The 20,377-nt window shown below is 34.0% G+C and overlaps 1 long non-coding RNA gene across 1 annotated transcript in view; it reads left to right on the top strand.

Moving 5' to 3' along the window:
• The window catches only part of LOC137488668 (uncharacterized), a 108,002-nt gene that overhangs the window by 24,270 nt on the left and 63,355 nt on the right, over positions 1–20,377 (top strand). Inside the window, exon 3 of the long non-coding RNA XR_015518661.1 lies at positions 20,091–20,205. This is a non-coding gene — a long non-coding RNA (uncharacterized LOC137488668). The remainder of the gene's footprint in view (positions 1–20,090; positions 20,206–20,377) is intronic.

Below are 20,377 nucleotides of genomic sequence, written 5' to 3'. Positions count from 1 at the left end.
AAAATAGCAGAATTAAAATTTTATAGCTTTTAATGGAGTAAAATAGTCTGAGAGTAGATTTAAAAAAACACAAAATAGTCAAATATCACTAGAAAGTAAAATATAAACACTACATTCAGTGTTAATTTAGTTGACATTTTTTGGCATATACTTTTTGTGACGAACAAGACTCTATACAGATCAAAACTAAATAAAAACATACAAAACTAAACTATAATAAAAATATGCTGACATTTTCGTTGACTAATAAAAACAAGACCGGAATGTGATTGAGGGGTGTATTTTGGTAAATATCTAATCAGAATTAATCTTAGCCTAATTAATTAACACGCACATTTAAAAAGTTGACAGAGGTCCATAGACGACACAGGATACTACATCATTATTCTCCTTATTTAATCAATGCTATAGCTGGCACTGTACTGTAATACCAACTATAACAGTAAAGCTTGCTGTACTGAAAGTGCAGAATGGATTTAAAATTTTAAGCCCTTTTAAAAATGTAATGGCTTGAAACTGTTCAACAGACTGGTCAAAAAGACTGGTAGTTTACCATGTTAAAATAAAGGGTTTGCTAAATAATTGCACAATCCTGCATTTTCAAAGGCTACTGTTCTAACATATGGATTGATTGTCGTCACATAAATTGATATATTACTCATGATATAAATAAAGAATGAATATCACATTTTTTTGTTTTCAGTGGAAAAGCTATATTCTATATTTTAATGAGACTTTTTAATTTCATTTTAAGTTAGAATATTTATTTTAAATGTACACAATAATTAATTAAATTACGCCTAAATTAAACCAAATATATTTAGTTAACTAAATCTAGACTAGATTTAGTTGACTCAAATCTTAAAACTAAAAAAAAAAAAAAAGAACTAAAATTTAAATGTAAATGGAAGTTTAGTCAAAAGACTAAGACTAGAAGTAAATAAAGATTTGCTGTCAAAATTAACGCTGACTACATTGAGTAAAATTAATTCTAGAAAATTGTCAAAAGAGTGACTTTTACTCTTTCTAGGGAGACCTAATGTTATTTTTTATAAAGTCAATTTTTCATTAATTAGAGTAAATTACTCTGCAAGATTTACTGTTCATGATGCCACCTGATATGATTTATCTTACAGCAGGTAAAAACAGACTAGAAATTGTTTCATGTAATCATAATAAAATATGTACACTTAGAAAATTCCTAAAGTTTATGGTAAAAACATCAGCTTAAATATAGGGTAGAACACCTAAAAGAAATGTCCAATTTAACAGCAAATTAAAATACTAACATCTACACTTCATAGCTTTTTGTTGCACAGACAAGAACACAAGCAAACACGCGTGGGGATGAGAAAGCCATATGATAAATGACACCAGTGTTAGTGCCACCAGAGGAGCTCTGCAATTAAAAAACACCCTGAGTCTTCATATACCTTTAAAAAAACACATAAAAAAATGAATGTTGCATAATTTTATCTTTGGAGAGCATCCTGACCCCAGAGCTATGCATGCCATACATACAGATTAATGAAAGTTTAAGGAGCCCCTATTATGGGTTTTTGAAAATGACCTCTCATTCAGTGTGTAACAGCTCTAAGTGAATAAAAATATCCAGCTGAGGTTTAAATCTGAAAGTGCACCGTGTTTAAACTATTTATAGTTTGTGTAATAACAGATGGAGATTTGGCTGCAGGGAATAAAGGGTTAAAGTTCATTTTCACAACAACACCACAGTATAGCCAACCATGTGCTGTGTTTGTTCCTGTAATTTTTCAGATTTTGATAAAATAACCTATGCTGCAACGCAGCATTCCTTGACTGTTTGCTATTAAAGGAAGGAGCAACAGAGATTAGGGGGGACTTTGACAGGGACTTTGTCAGTAACTGTTACAGTTCACATGGAGCAGTTTCTTTTTTCTCCGGATGATAACATGTAAATGTAATTAATATTGTTGCCTCGTTTTGTGTTGTTTTTCTATATATGTGTTTGTGTGTTATAAGCTGTAATCGCCCCGCATGGCTTGTAATCACGTATCTTTTATAGATCAGTGCTTGTACTGTATATCTCTCAGGTGAAATCTGTATGGGGCTATTCACATATTGCGTCGAAAACCATGTTGAAAGTGCGACATGTGCTTCTTCCATTACTGATAATACTGTGTGTGTCGTTGTTTTAACTTGGGATTAGGGTTAAGAGTAGAGTATATGCTGATGTGTTTATCTGCATTGCTTTATTACATTCCTGCATTGGGCTCTCACATACTCTGTGCAACTTTATAGCTGTGGTGAGCCTTCCTCTCTGTCTCGTGCAAAACCCAGTCGACCAATCACTGGGTCATCAGACCAATCAGCGCAGATATAGCCCCATGCAAAGGAGAGGTTTGGGAACAAATGAATCACTGAACAATGTTCATATGGGAGTTATTGGGAAAATTATATAAAAATAAATGCATATAAGCCAATGAAAGTGTTTTTGACCTTGCATGCACATCAGCCTGTTGTTGGAGACCACCAAAACCCAAATATGACCTTTTATAATGTATAATCGCGACTCTTTAAAGCAACGCGTTTGCTACTTGTGTACTTTTTGTCTTATTAAAATGTAAAATCACTGTCCATTCAGATAATCCTCTTTTCCTTTTCGTCCATGTGTTCAAAACGTGATAATTTTCCATCGCAGAAATGTAAAGATCGACCGTCTTTATTTATGTCTGTTTCTGCACTCTGTATGCAGACTATGTTCATTTTAACTTAAAATCAGTTAACTAATCTAAAAAGTAAATCTTAACGCATTACATATTTAAAAAAGTAGTTCAAAGAATGTTATTTAAATTTTAAAGTAATGTGTTACTTTAATTATTACTTGGAAAAGTAATATTAAGTATCTCGTGTTACTTGTAATGCAATATCCTCAACACTGAATGACACAAACAGCTTTTCCACAAACAGAGCAATATGCTAGTTGAAGGTGCTCAGTGTCACCTACATAGCTATACATACAGTATCTGTCAAATGGCATTGAGAGAGAGAAAAAAGTAATCATGTTTAAATTGTCTACAAGTATTTTACATTTTACCTGTGTTTTCCTGTTAGAAACAAATCTGAAAATATGCATATCTATAAAATGATTAATAGGAAATTAAAAATCATTAATTATTTTAGAATTATATTATCAACCTGTTAAGTATGACCTTAAGTGGCTTCTGGGTACAAGTGCTCTATCAAACTCATAGACTGAACAATTAGTAATAATAAACGTTTTCAAAGTACTGTATTACTTTTGAAAATCACGACCGCAATATATATATATTCATGCCTAATATCTGATGAACAGAAAGTGGTTTAATTTTTACAAATTATTCAAATATTGATGTCTGTGATGCAGCAAGTCCAGTCAATGCTGTGTACACCATGATTTAATATGAAACAATAAATATTTCGAAATTAAGGTTCATTTTGTCAAAACACTACACACAATTTCCACATCCACATACACAAACAGCAGAACACATCAGAACTTTTGCAAAATAAAAACACTTCATCCAAAACTTTACAACACTTTGACAAAACACAATTTTAATACCGTACAGAGCACACACACTTCATTTAATATAAATCAGTTTGCTTCATTTACACACTGCTGTAATCAATCTTAAACACTTGTATCATTTTTAACTGACTAATACTGATATAATCAGGGTTTGAGAGATATGCTATTAAGTACATGAACATACTGTATTCACCAAACAGTGATAGACTGATAGCTAAATATTGCCCTATGCCAACAAACCATGCAACAATGCAAAGCTTATTTATTCAGCTTTCTGGTGATGTATACATTTCAATATAAAAAAAATGTCATGCCCTGTCTCCTGTTTACCAATCTTCCTCACTATCGTGCTTCTTCTTCCAAACTGCAATATTGGCTCATTTATTGAAGATTAATATTTATAGCTCCTGTAAAACATTATTGAAGACTACTATTTATAGCTATATTATTTATAGCTAAATATGGTTCATGTGTGTATTAATTTGAAGGCCTTTGCTTTGAAATTGCAAGGACATTCCATTATGAATAATTTTGTGTCAAAAGCATCCAACCAAGGGTGTTTAGTGATTTGCATATCAATGTGTAATGTTTTGCAAAAAGTGTGAAGCTGACTATGTGCTTACAGTTGTGCAGATCTAGCCTTGTGTTTTGCTCCTTGAGTGTAAGGTTTTGCTAATTGTGGGAAAAGATTTATTTTAGTGTGTTAGCAATTATGATAAACCGTAAGCTACACACACAGATACACTCACAGACAGGTTTTGCATCAACATGTACTACAATTTGTGAATTGTTTTGCTTAGTTATTATTATTCATCGTGAACTATAATGTAAGATTTCTGATTCATTACGTCATGAATTACTGGTTTGTACAGTTCCTGTTGTAAAATGTAGATCATTGCGGGTGGAACATGATTATGAGATTGACAGAGCATGAGTATTTGCAGCACTAAAGTGTCCAACTATTAGTGCAGGGATATTGGTAGATTATATAATTGTGTGATGACATCACTGAAAGTCTGGAAATAGCTGACAGTGACGGTGACTTCTCTCTGTCGGCATGCACTCGCTCACCCCAGATATGCATAATACAAATGCTCACTATTTTTATTCTGATGCATTATGCATGTCATCATCTGGGATGTGCCGGTAAATAGTAAAAGGATTTGCTTGTAGCTGTGTTGAAGAGAGACTGAGCTGGCTGAGATTGTGTGTGTTCTGTCTAGATTTTTGTCATCTTTGTGCTTTCCCTGCTTAGAATATTTTCAAAAACAAAATGTATAAATCTTGTACTCATTTTGCAAAGTGTACTAAATAAGTGTCATCCAATAAACTCTGGATTGAGTTATCACAAGAATCAGTGAAATAGTTTTTTTTTTTTTGCACAATTTTATGTGAAGTTTCAGTGTATTTATAAAAATAAGGTTATTAAATGGGCTAAGGTTATGTTTAGGTGTAGGTTCAGGATTTATAAATCTATAATTTTATCTATGCGTTCGTGTGTGTGTGTGTGTGTGTGTGTGTGTGTGTGTGTGTGTGTACAAACTACCGGTAAAAAATTTGTAGTGAGTTTTTTTGAATGTTTTTTTTAAAGAAATTTATTCTGTTCCAGGCAGCATTTATTAAATGTAAATAAATTGTTAAATGTTTATTAAAATTTAAAGTAACTGCTCATTGTATGTAGTTTAAAATGAAATTATGACTCCAATCCTTGTTGCTTTTTTTACTATTACCATTAATAATATAAAATAATAATGATTATTATTCATACTAGAGTGATTTCTGAAGGATCAAATGATCTCCATCAGAAGTAAACATGCACTTTTGATGTTTGTTATGTGTAAAACAAATATGCAGGTATTTTTCAATCTTAATTAGTCTAACTTGGGCAGCACAGTGGGTAGCGCTGTCGCTTCACAGCAAGACGCTCACTGGTTGTGTATGTGTGTATGTCCTGGTCCTCCAGGTTGATGGTTGAGCATTGGGATAACGGCCCACTGCGTAAAAATGAGATGTTATGAAACAACAGCATCGGGGCGACGCGGTGGCGCAGTATGTGGTGCTGTCGCCTCACAGCAAGAAGGTCGCCGGTTCAAGCCTCGGCTGGGTCAGTTGGCATTTTTGTGTGGAATTTGCATGTTCTCCCTGCATTCGCATGGGTTTCCTCTGGGTGTTCTGGTTTCCCCCACAAGTCCAAAAAGTTGGGGTACAGGTGAATTGGGTAAGCTAAATTGTCTGTAGTGTATGTGTATAAATGAGTGTGAATGGTTGTTTCCCAGTGATTGGTTGCGGCTAGAAAGGCATCTGCTTCCTAAAAACATGCTGGATAAGTTCATAAGTTCATAAGATTAATAAAGATTAATAAAGTGACTAAGCCGAAAAAAACATGAATGAATGAATGAAACACCAACATGGTGTGGCTAAATATCAACTGAAATGGCCTTGGGAATAAGTAATTAATCTAATTTGAGGAAATCACCAGAATAAAACACTTTATTTTATTTAAAGTAAGCATATGTGGATCTATTTATTGTATTTACATGAAGGCTTTTCAATCTGATTGAGCTATAAATCCGGCTGCTTATGTGTAATATAGATTTGGCCTGCTTTGTTTTGGAAAATAATTGATGGATTGCAATCCTTTGTTTTTCTGTGAATATACATTGTCAAATGAAATCTGAGTTTGTAAAAATATTTTCATGATATAGTATATAGGCATAAAATATAGTAATAAAATTATAAACATAGATTAAGACAATAGAATGATACAAAGTTACAAAAACTATCGAGATATAACTTTTTGAAAATCTTAATTTGGGGATTCAAATAATATGTTTAAAGTTTTCCAAATTAAGTTCTTAGTTATGCCCATTACTAATCAAACATGGAGATTTGGTATATTTATGGAAGCAAATGCACAAATTATGAACATAATCTTTACTTAATAATCTAATGATTTTTGGCATAAAAGAAAAATTAATCAATTTCATCCTTACAGTATGTTTTTGGCTATTGACAAAAATAAACCTTTGCAACTTAAAACTGGATTTGTGGTCCAACCAAGTAATAGACATTAATACAAATGAAGTCTGTTAAGTAACAGACACCAATACAAATGGTAAACATTTACTATGTTGTAGTTGAAATGCACAATCCTGAATTTTCAGACTGATACTTACATGTGGATTGGACAAAAAGTGACATCCTATAAATCATATAAATATGATCTAGTTTGTCATATATGTAATCTCCTTACATTTCCATCTATCAGATTTCTATATGGGTATGTAATACCTATATAATCTTAACTCCTGTGTGCTGTTAACATTAGGTTAAAGCACTAATTTTCATCAATTCTAAAAAATATGAACCTTAAATTATTATTACGTTTGACATGCATTAAATATATACCAAACAAAACTTAAAATTATGTGCACCATTAAAAGCCACTTGTGTTGTAGTTAACCTTTGCAATTAATCCACAAACACGTGTGTTTCAATCTTTGGCACCTGATTGACTATAATCTCTCTTAACATATTGTCCATTATTTTGAATATATTGTACAGTAAACAAACAGATTCATGATCATTTAGACTGCTTGTGTTTGTGAACTGTGTCAAATGATTTAATAAAAGATCCACTGAAACGCAATGATTTATTCATGATTCTTGTCATGCCTTCACTTTACAGTTGTCATTGTATGACTTACAACACATTTAGTGTAGCTCACAACCACATTCATCAGGCTTTCTCAGTCTCATTTCTCATTCACTCACTGAAAATTAGTAATTTATCTTCTGGAAAAGTCACATTCATTAGCAACAACATCAGAGCAAACTATCCCTTTCAAACCTGAGGCATGCAGTATCCCATTCCTGCAAGGAGAAAGTATAAAGAGCGAGCAGTTAAAGAAAGAAGACCCCCCCCCCCCCCCCCCCCCCCCCAAAAAAAAAAACACCACTGAAGGAAAAAAAATGCAAAGAAAGGATTTCAAAAAACGGCAGGGCAAAAATGGTGGAAAAATGCTGCTCTAAAGGATTTCGCTTGAGTTCTGTGCTTTATATTGAGATCTGATGGCTTTTGACAATAGTGAGCCCCCTCCTCCCCCTATCCAGATGCCTCTACCCCTGAGGGGGATCTCGGGGGCCCACGGCGCTCCGCTCCTGGGAACTACTGTGGGTGATCGGCCCCCCGCCTCACCCACCTACGATGCTAGCCCGAACAGAGCGCTGTGTGTAGGACAGAGGCGAGCGGGCCAACCTCAGGGCCTCCTAATAAGCAACAGCAGCCATGAAGCCGGACCTCTGAAGAGATCCAGCAACAATGATTGTGTAATGATATGGAAATGACAGCAAAACCTGAGCTCGGATAGCAAACGGCAGCGCCACAAGGGGGAACTTGTCCAAACTCATTAAGGTTTCCGTGTCTCTTTCTTTTTCTACAGGCATTCCCACTTGTGATTTAAACACTTGGGATGTAAATACTTTTGTATAAATGTTTTATTTGTATTTTATTTGTACAGTTAAGAGAGTTAACAATGCACATATTGCCCATAAACCATCTTGTGTGTGTGTATATTTATATTTTTTTATTGTTTTCTTTATTTTCTCTCATTTTAATGTCTTTATGTTGGGGCTGGCATATTTGGCCTAAAATCTAAATCTCGATTAATTGAACAATTTAATTCGATTACAATTAATAAATGATTATTTTATTTATTTATTTTACGTTTTTGCCCTCATAGTTCACTGACTAGTAGTTCACTGAAGTTTTGTACAGTAAATATGCTCTCATAAAACAAGTGAGAGATTTTTTTGAATATAGGGTGAATTACTTGATTTAAAAGTAATTGAAGTAAACACACACTTTCTACTATCTATGATTATTTATTGAACATCAACGCTGAACAACTGAAATTAAAACACACATTGCCTAAAACGTGGGTCTCCGCGCTGACCAATCACAAAGCTTGTGATACGCGTCATTGTGATGTAGGGTCACGTGACTCCACAAAAGGTAGGGAAAGTAATTGAAAAAGTAGTCTTGGAAAAATTAGATCGATTAAAGGTTCTGAATGTCCATTTCGATTACTTTTCGATTAATCGCTCAGCCCTACTTTCTGTTTACTTGTGCTTATATCTGACAACCTACTTTTTCACAATTTATTTTTTGCCATTAAAATGACTGATTTTGTGGTGGTAATTCTGAGAAATTTGCGGACAATTTTGCGATTTTGCAAAATATATATAAATATTTAAAAAATTACTTATGTTATTTACCATATTAGTTAGTAGTTAGCCTACTATGTTAGGTGTGCAAGCTGACACAATGATAATGACACAAATCATAAAGATAAAGATTCTTTATTTTGGTCTCTTGTCAAGATAAAATCTAAAATGGCAGGGATTTAGCCAAAGAAAGGCTATACGTCCTATCCACGATCTTACTTTCTCTCTCTCAATTTCACTCTCTGGAGCATCTGACATCATGTACCTCACACACAGGACATACTGTACGTCAGGGCTTCCCCTACCATAATACAAATACACAAACTGCTGTAAAACTCATCAATGGCAGGGAACCGTTTTCCCCTCTTTTACTGCAAGGAAAGAGTTAAGCGAAGAAATTTATCGATTTGACGCTACCATAATGCCAGCCGTACATTCGGTCATGTCCAGCGGCCGTCATCCTTAAACCAATCTCCATCATTGTAAGCTGCTTGCTGTTCTATCTGTTTCATTGCTCCGTTTGTTAGATGTTTGCTCAAACTTTCTTTTGAAGCCTGAAGAACGTTAAACACACAAAACGCCTAATTCTCACCACAGGATGTCTAATCCAGTCTTTGCATTGACTTCACATGTAAGTCACTCATAGATGCATAGGTGGCAAAGCATTTCCCGCCAGTTTGATGTAATGTAATGATTGTGAGGGAGCAGGTGAGACCTCAGACGTCAGTTGCGTATGCAACCACTATAAGTCATGTAAAACAATTGCAGACTGAAATAAATTAATTTGATTATATGGTTTGGATTTGGATATTTTGTGAGCTTATTTAATTTTTTTTGCGAATTTATTCTTGCAAAAATTTGTGACTTTTTGTTTATTTTGCTTTAGATTTAAAGGTCACGGAATCGCAAAAAAAAAAAAAAAACGTAAAAAAAAAGAAAGAATTATTAGCAAGTTATGGTAGTTAGGCAAGTTATTGTATAACAATGGTTTATTATGTAGGCAATCGAAAAAATATTGCTTATGGGGGTTAGTAAGTGACCTTAAAATGGTTTAAAAAAATATAAACAGCTTTTATTCTTGCCAAAATAAAACAAATAAGACTCTCTCTAGAATAAAAATAATTAATACTGTTAAAATCCTTGCTCTGTTTAACAATTTGGGAAATAACATTTTGACTTCAACTGTATATGTATGTACACTGAGCTCCTACAAATGACAAATGAAATTCTGTATGTTTGTTTGAGTGCACGTGCATGTGGTGGTCCAAAGCCCACAAATACACATCGAAACTACCCAAGCTCAGCTGGGCCCCCTTATCATGTACAGCACACAAATTACGCAAAGCAGCATCCATCTGCCGCACAAATAGAGCTCCAAGCCGAACCGGCGCTCTGCCATTGTTCTGGCCGTTTGCCGCCCCTCCCGGGCTAATTCATGTGCCCCGCTACTCTGCTCACCCGTCACTGGCTATTCACTTAAACCTGAAACATTTCCATGGGCACAAAGGCTTCAAACATGGCCGTGACAAAGGAAAGGATTTCTGCGTTTCTATTCTTTTCCTTCTCTCTGTCTTTCTCCTTTCTTCAAGACATTGTGTTGTTTAATTGGTTGTGCTTGGTAATTTTGTCTCTTGTCTTCTCCCATACTGAGTGATTGTGCATGGACGGACGTTTGCTTTGACTGGATCGGACAGGATCGGGCTCCCTCCCGTATGCCGGGAGCCGTCTACCTTTGTTAGGTGCACGGGGTTCGGTTCGGGCTCCGTGTGTGGTAAGGTTTGGGAATGGTGCACGGATGTCGTGGGAATGCTGAGGAAATGTCCTGCATCTGGCCGTTGAATGACTGAGATGACCCCTCGGTGACGCGCTCAATGAATTCATATCTCCGGTCTCACTGGTGATTAATGATTCTTGGCGCTTTGGTGTTGAATCCATTGAAAAGCCCAGCAGTGAGCCTGTACTGTACATTCTCTTTGTTGCCAAGGCTGTGTGTGTCCTAACATGCTTTTTTATTTTTAGTGGACTTCATAGTGTCGTGCTGCTGGCTGAAAGAGAGTCAAGGTTAACAGTGGATGGAGATAGTGAAAAAGCAGGAGAGGGCGAATAAGGGAAAATGATGGTGGCTTTGTCTGTACACAAGAGAAGGTGGGTGTATGTGTGCGCGAATGCATGTGTGTACATTTGAGACAGAGAGAGAGAGAGAGAGGAAAAAAAAGAAAAAAAGGAGGTTCAGCGGGTTTATTACCTGCAGTCAGACATAAGCTCATCTCAGCCAATCCTGCAGCGCCTCTTTATTGCACAGCTCTGTGGTTGTGTAATACACTTTGCCGCTAGAGCTATGAGTCTTTGTTCACCGCACCTGTGATTCTGCAGGCTTTGTTCTGCACATTCAGTCTATGTCTTACAACCTATAAAACCCTAAACTCAATTATTTTTTCATTATTAAAACAATGGTATGATTATAATACATTTTAAAAAAATAACACAAAATATTTAATCTTATCTAATCTCTTAGAGATGAGCAAAAATAGCACAGATGTACTGCAATAAATCATCTGAAATTATTGTAAAGATGTGGGACACTGTATATTGGGCTTTTGAGCATCTTTTACAAACATCCACAGTTTTTTATTGAAATAACTTGTCATTATTTTAGTTTTGACTTCAGACATCTAACTGTCAACTAGATTCTGAAATGTATTCATAGAATTTCTTGTAATAAAATAATGTCAGTATATTATATATGTGCATTTATATGCACACATACCAACACACACACACACACACATTGCTATGAAAAGACAAGGATTTTTTAACAAATTTTATGGAATGTCATATTTACATTTTTACTTATATATATACTGTATATATAAATATATATATTTTTAAAGTAAAAAAACATGCTGGATAAGTTGGCTGTTCTTTCCGCTCAATAAAGGCACTAAGTAAAAAGAAAATGAATGAAGAAATATATATATAAGTTACACAAGTTATTTTTATTAATATATAAATAATAACAATTATTAACTTATTAATATTAAATTAAAATGGTAAATTAATATTAATGTTATTTTTAATTAATATATTAATTCTTATTATATATTTTATGTATGTTTATGTATTTTAATGTGTGTTTGAGTTTCAATAAAAAATTGTCATGTACAATTATATATTATTGTGGGCGTTAAACTGGTAACCGCTCTTTTGTTTCGTCTAGCCATTGTCTGTAACGTGAGCATACTGCATGAGTGCTGTGAAAATCAATATATATTTATATAGCATGAACGGCTGAATGTGCATGTATAAATGTGAGAGCATATGAAGCATTCCAGACACAGTGTCCTTGTAAAGCCCTGCAGTACATCGTCTCTCTCTCTCTTTTCATCCCTCTCTCTTTCCCTCCCTCTCTCTCTCTTTCTCCGTCTGTCCGTCTCTTGCATAATGGCAGGAGTGAGCGGGTGAGCGCGTGTGAGAGGCTGGATGTATAGTGAAAAGGGATGAGCTCACTGTATGGCTTGTTGCTGAAAAGCAGCCAGGATTTCATCATCCCTCTTACCCTGCTTTCTTTCTCTTCACCCCATAGAAGTTGTAATACTGCTGTCTGCCTCATAGTGGTGCCATTGACTTGTGCTCAAACCAGGGTCTCTTTTTCTCTCTCTCTCTCACACACACACACACACACACACACACACACACACACACACACACACACACACACACTTGCTTTCTTGCAAGCTGTTATTGAAATAGACTGGCACCAGCTGAAACTGCCAGACTGCCTTAAGCTCTGTCGCGTAGTGTGATTTATTTATTTATTTATTTTCCCAAACAATTTTGCCATCTGAGACACATTTTGGTATCGTAAATGAGTTCTTTGATTGTAAAGATTGCAAAATTGTCTGACTCTGTTTCGTTTCTTCACTGGTTGTTTGGATTATTTACAGCAAATATTAATCTTTATTATCATGTTGACGACAGTAGTGTGAATGCTGCTTTTGGTGATGTTAACAACTAATTGTCCATTAACTACTTGTTGTTAAACATTAAACTGATGCACCTTATCGATGGTTGATTAAACATGCATGCCATTAATGTACATAGTTTGAGGTGCATATGGCTTAAATGCAAAACATGAAAATCATATATGAGGGAAAATTCATAACTAAAAAAAGTTTCACATTTGCCAGATTTTCCTAAATATGTATCTTTTGAAAGATAAAAAGCACACAGTGACAGAAACTATTTGCTGAAATGGACACACACATGCACCAGCTGACTGTGCATGTCTGAGATGACGCTGTTGACATCTTACCAGATCAGTCTGAAAAATAATATAATTACGAAATAAAATTCATTTTTAAAATCCACTTTGTAAAACAATTTGTGAATTCAAAAGTAAAAATCATATATATTTTCGCCTAATGAGTTGGATGTGTGTATTTATAAATCGTGTTTTGAATTTACGAATTGGATTTGTGTATTTTTGAATCGTGTTTTGAACTTATAAATTGGATTTGTGTATTTACATATTGTGTTTAGAAAAAATCACACTTTTTTAATTAAGCGTAATAAATCGCGATTAATTACATTTAAAAGACTGAAACTTGTAATTTTGGCTATTCAAATGTAAAATTAATGTAAATGCAAGACAAAACTATTTAAATTCAAATTATTTATTACAGAAATTAAAACACAGGCATGCTAATGCCATTTGAATTTCAAAACAATCAATGCCAATTAAGAAAAAAAAAAATTCCAAGTTGGATTCTAAGTGGACTGCAAAAAAAGGCCAAAATACAAGCATTGCAAATATGGAAAATGAAAAATTATAATAATAATAATAAAGTATTGAATACCAACAATTGTACTCATTGTAAAGTTGTACTGCTGTGAGTTGAGAACATTAATTATAAAGTAGAAACAATTTTGCTTAGCCCTCCTTTACATTTAGCCAGTTGCTAAAACCGTCCAGTCTGTTGACATTATCCGGGGACAATGTGGACCTTTTCTTTTGAAGGATGTGAGCTGAGAGTGCAACGCAATCTCATGGCAGTTCTTAACTTTTTGATTTAGTGGCTACGGACAATGATGTTTAGGCAGGTTTGTTGTGAAGAAACGCGCGAGTGCCCCCCTCCCCCCCCCCACCACACACACACACACACACACACACACACACACACACATACACACACACACATACACACAAGGGGGAAACACGTCAACACGTCAAACCTAATAATACAATGGAGGGCGCATGCTGAAAGGCAGAGGAATGCGCTGTCTTTGAGAACTCGCAACTTCATCTGGCACTTTCTGAGTACATTTCCATGGACACCAATTCTCCGATTTTAATATGTTTAAGATAATACTCTTATTAAGAGTCTACCATGCAAGTAGTCATTTTTGAATATTTTAAAAGACCACCTAGTCATGAAATGTGGAGGTTTTTCTTTCCGTTCACCATGCGGTATCAAATTCCTTTAAAACAAAAGTCGAAAGTTAAAAATGAAACACGCAAAATTGCATAAAACTCTGGAGAAAACGCTGGATAGCCTGGTAATGTGACATTGATTGTTTTATACTGAAACTTGCCTTTAAAAAGTGCTTCCATGATCTTATCCATATTTCTTTGCATGTCGAACAAATGTCGGCCACAACAGGGAATAAAAAAAACTGCAACTGCGTTAATTGCTTTGATTTTTTAACGCGTTAAATGTTTCAAATTAATTGCATGCGTTAATGCAGGGGTTTTCAAACTGTGGGTCGCGACTCACTAGTGGGTCGCACAGTAAACAAAGGTGGGTCACGCAACGTCACATAGCTGCAGCTATATTTACATTGCGGTGAATCAAAACCAGTACGATTGACGGCAATAACTTAAAAACCTCTTACCCTAAAAATATCTAAGGTGTGTTTCCTACAAAAAGACAAAGCTGGTTATGTTTCACAGCTGTCTTTTTCTTTTTTTTCGCTCGACATTACGAGCACTGCTCCGTTTGAGCTCTCGCAATCTGCGTTTAGCCAGTAGACCTCGCACAGAGCGGAGCTCTCAGTAAGGGACCGTCGGAAAAGTGCTTATTTTTTTCTTTTCTTTTTTTGCTCCGTCCTGCGTGTTTTATTTTAAACACTACTAATTATGTCTTAAATGAGCACAAACCGTTACTAAAGTAGTCGAATGCTTCATTATAGATCTCTGCATTTTTACTTTTACACCTCTGCTATCAAACAAAACATAATGAGAGATTCATTTGCTGTTCTTCACTAAATAACTATAGTATCTTTAATCAATATGCAAATACAATTAAAAGTGAAATAGATTTTATAGTTTTATTTAATTTCTGGATAGGCCATTGATTTGAATAGGCTAAACCTTTTTTTTTGTCTATATTTTCTAATGTTTGCTATTTATTCTATCATTTGAAGCTATTTGTTGTCCCATGTTTTTTACATCCCAACGTTGACAGATTGCTAGTAAATAAATAGCTATAATGCTCTCTGTTAGTTTTGCATCAGCTAATGTTATGGAAGGGCATAGATGTTATGGAAAATAGTAATAGTAATTTAACTACCCCATCATTCCTTCCTCAAGCAAATGTGTTAATATTAGATCTATTCAACAATATCGTTAATTGCATTGGCATATTTATCTGACGTTTTCCCAGCTTGTAGTAGTCGATCAAAAAGCTATTTAGTTTCTTATGACTACACTAGCAGTGGAATTTACTGCAATGTGACGGGGCTTGATCATAATCCAGGGGCTTGATCAAAGGTTGATCATATTCTCTTTTAAAAAAAGAAGAGTACATTTTCAACAGAAAAATTACAGTTACAGCCAGCATCCCACAAAAAGCACTTCGAGTCTCATTTTGTGCATATCAAATTGCAAAATCCAAAAAGCTGCACACCATATATTTCGTGTTTTTTCATATATTCGTATTTTGAGCTCTAAAATTGAATTTGTGTATTTACGTACTGCGTTTAGAATTTAAAATTTGTATTTGTGTATTTATGAATCGTGTTTTGAATTTATGATTTGGATTTGTGTATTTATAAATCGTGTTTTGAATTTATGATTTGGATTTGTGTATTTATGAATCGTGTTTTGAGCTTATAATTTGGATTTGTGTATTTACGTACTGTGTTTAGAATTTACGAATTGGATTTTTGTTTTTATGAATCATGTTTTGAATTTATGATTTGGATTTGTGTATTTATGAATCGTGTTTTGAGCTTATAATTTGGATTTGTGTATTTACTTACTGTGTTTAGAATTTACGAATCGTATTTTTGTTTTTATGAATCGTGTCTTAAATTTATGATTTGGAATTGTGTGTATTTGAATTGTGTTTTGAACTTACAAATTGAATTTTGTAAATGTGAATTAAGCTGTGCATGTAGAAATTTTATTTTGTAAACGTCTTATTTTTGAGACTGATCTGGTTCCATATATAAATGCTTCTATTAAATTATCATTCATGCTTTAAATTCTACAAGCTTTTTTTTTTTTTTACAGTAAAGACATTTTCCTTTGGGTGAGAAAAATCGTTATAAGGTTAACATTTAGTTAACTTGATCATTGGAATTTTAGCATTATAGAAATTACCTAGCTCCTATGTCCATCTTTTGATCAAACACCTCAGAGAATTGTCTTATGATTTAGCTTTGCTGTACTGTACTGCATCATATATTGTAATCATATGCCTCCAGACTGTACATTACAAATGCACAGTCTAGTAATGTTGTTGAAGGACAGTAACAGTTGCACAGTGTGATGATAAGGAGTAAAATACTGTCACAGAAAAAGAGGGAGGAGCTCAGTTGTAGAGGAATGATGATCATCTGAGATGAGAGAGAGAGAGGTGTGGTCAAGTGACCTGCATTGTTACAAGCAGAATAAATCAGTCTGTTCAGTGTCTGCAGGGCTTCAGCGGTCTGGGATCTGGAGGGTGAATCTGTGCACAGACATATGTGTGTGTGTCTGCATGCTTTGTTTCAAGGTCACACTGCTCCCCCAGCTTGAAGGTTGAATTATGTAACCCAGATATTAATGCCTTCAGTGTATCTCTATTCTCTTTTCTGCATACTGGGAGACTGGCTGAAAATCAGCTGTATTCTTAAAGTAAAACTAATATTGTAGTAAATAAAATAAATATGTATCAATTTTTGTTCTAAGATTCTAAAAAAAATGATGAAACTAAAACTGAAAAAATATACTATTATTAAGAATTAGAATAATAACTATAGATATTAATGTTTAAAATACCTATAGTTAACCTACAATTGAAAATATAAAAAATAAAAGCTAATTAATTTTAAAAAGTTAAATAAATGATCAAAACTTGGCGTAAAATTCATAAAATTAATGTACAACAAAAAGAGAGGATTAAATAATTAAAAATGTCCAATAAAGGCTGTTAAAAATTACAAAAGTTACAATAAAAAAGCACCAAAAATAATAACTTTAATGAAAGATATTGTATAAACTGGGGCTGCACAATATATCGTTTCAGCATCGATATCGCAGTGTGTGCACTCGCAATAGTTCACATCATGAGTATCCACAATGTTGAGTTGGGAATTATAGTTGATCAACAATGAAGACTGCAGTGTTATTTAACATTTTACATCACATTTGATTATTCAATTACTGTACCAGAACTTCTTTCACCTTTAGTGGATGACTCTATTGTCCATCATTGAATCGGTTCTCTGCACTTCAATAACTGCTACCAAATCTGACCTCTGAAGACTACGTCGAATAGTTTGGGCTGCTGAGCAAATAACTAGTACAACCCTAATCATTTATTTTATATAGCACCTTTAAAACTTACTTTTCAAAGCTCTTTACACAAGATACGAGATACAAGAATAACAGAAACACAGTTGTCCAGAGGTTATACAAAATTATAGAAAAAATAAAACATGTCAGAAACATTATAAATATAAGAAAACAGATCACAAATACACATAAACCTTTACATGCATTTGAAAAAAACATTGCTTTGAAAAACCATGACATATATGTTTTATTAAAATCGATGTCATCAATAACAGAAGTTTTAATGTCATTCATTAGTTCAACTATTCTGTAATGAGGGAGTCAGTCACTACTGAACCTTTATATTCTTTAAAACACGTGTTATTCACTCACAGTTCTGAGGCCTGTTCTCCTCTTGACCCTGGTGTGCAACATTTTGACCTGTCAAAGTGTCTGGCAGGGGTGGCCCATAAACCAGCAGGGTGTCCAAAAAAACCCTTCACGTCTCCGCACACTTCAGCCCTTTATTAGAGGAACAGGAAAGAAACCAGGGATCAAGAGAGGAAAAGGTTGAACCTTCACTCTTTAGGAGGCCGCAGATCCATTTTCAAGAATGACCGTCACACGCCTCCAAAAACTAGTAAAGCAATCACACACACAAAAAAGCTCTTGGTCGAGGCCCGAAAAAACACCTGGTTCAGTGAATCCAAAACCTGGTTAATCTGTCTGCCAAAAACCTCCCCCTTCCCTTCCTCTACACCCAGCAAACATCTCAGCGTCTCGACTGGAGTGTCATTGTGAACTCCCTCAAGTCATTAACAAATAATTAATTAGCAGCCCCCTGAGGGAATGGATTAAGACCTCTGCAATGATGTTTTGTTGCACTCTTGGGAAGAGGAAAGGGGGAAGTGGAGGAAGCGCTTTACAATTGCGCTTCATGATTCAAGTCGTCACCTCACACGTGAAGCCTGATTTGGGCTTTAATCTCATGCACTGAAATGGTATCGGTATTACTTTATTTTTTTTCTGAGCGATTTTCTAAAATAGATGTTTTATGATGTAAATTAATGTAAAAAGAAGATGTAAGTTACAAATTTATGTTATACTTTTTAGTGCGGAAATCTTATTGATGACAATATTAAGTAATTTCACACAAGTTAAATAATTAGTAAATAACTTTTTTTTTTGTAATAAAATTTCAAAATTTATGAGTAGAATTAAATAAGTAATACATATATAAAACAATTCTAAAATGAAACATCATGCTTATCCTGACATATGCTTATCATAGTGTAAAATAAATATAAAACAATATATTTTGTACATAATTTAAAAAGATCTGGCTTAAAATGGCTGAAAACCAGTGTTTTTTAATTTTTTCTGTATTTTATATTTTATTTAATTTTTTATTTTATATTTTACTTTATTTGTTGTTTGATATTATATTACATTTGATATTTTATTTTATATTGTTATTTTATTTTTTATTTTATATTTCATATTTAATATTTTTATTTTATATTTTGTGATATTTTGGTTTATTTTATTTTTTATTTTATATTTATTATATATATATATATATATATATATATATATATATATATATATATATATATATATATATATATATATATATATATATATATTTTTATACTTTCTATTTTATTTTATTTCATTAGCCCTTTCATGCTATATATTTTTTTGATAGTCTACAGAACAAATCATCATTATACAATAACTTGCTTAATTACCCCAACCTGCCTAGTTAACCTAATTAACCTAGTTAAGCCTTTAAATGTCACTTTAAGCTTTATAGAAGTGTCATAATAAATATTTAGTAAAATATTATTTGCTGTCATTGTGGCAAAGATAAAAAAAATAATTTATTCGAAATGAGTTATTAAAACTGTTATGTTTAGAAATGTGCTGAAAAAACGAAATTGGGGAAAAAATAAACAGAAGGGCCGATAATTTAGGGTGGTTTAATAATTCTGATTTCAACTGTAGCTAAACTTCATCTGCAGTCTCTGGACAGGAGAATGCAAATCACATCCCAAAAACATCAACACAATATCCCAATAAGATAAACAATATCAACAAATAGAACTATAAACCCCCGCTCAATGGTCAGAGCTTGAAGCTATATTACACTTTAATCGATTTCATGCTTGAAAACCTCCTTTTATCTTTGACCTAGTATGTATACATTTATTACATATTCCATAAAAGCATATATCACCTCCTGCAATATCATTGCTTGGCTCTTTGAAGGCTAAAGGACATAAATGTGTCAGTTGAGAAAGATCTGCGAGTTAATATTTAAACAAATCCCTAATTAGACACATTATTGCAATGAGGCAGAACAGCAGCAGTAAAGGATCATTAAAGTTTACAAGTGAACTTTTAAAGCGAAACGTCGTAAACGCACAGACACACCAACAGACTGGGCTTCAGGGTCGGCAGCTTCACCCTTGACCTTAAGAAAACTCCCATATGTTGATGAAACCATTTGTTTCATAAAATCTCTCTCTCTCTCTCTCTCTCTCTCTCTCTCAGCATCCCTCTTTTCCTCAGACAGACAGACAGACAGACAGACAGACAGACAGCTGAAGAAACGTCCCGTCTCGAACCTGTGACCTCGGCCTGCTTGACCTTGACTCGTCCCGCCAGTGTGAGTGACATCATCTCATGGCTGGATTACAAAGTTTCAGCAGCTGTCGCCCTTAAATCCTTTTAACCTCCTGTCATCTCTCTCTTCCTCCTTTCTTTCTTCTTAAGATTTTTATGTCACATAGTTCTATATGACATATAACCATAGCTACATTCATATGTTTACACTTTAT

This window comes from Danio rerio, chromosome 20 (assembly GCF_052040795.2).
Source record: "Danio rerio strain M-AB ecotype USA chromosome 20, GRCz13ab, whole genome shotgun sequence".
Taxonomy (NCBI): domain Eukaryota; kingdom Metazoa; phylum Chordata; class Actinopteri; order Cypriniformes; family Danionidae; genus Danio; species Danio rerio.
This window is presented reverse-complemented; position numbering and strand designations above follow the sequence as displayed.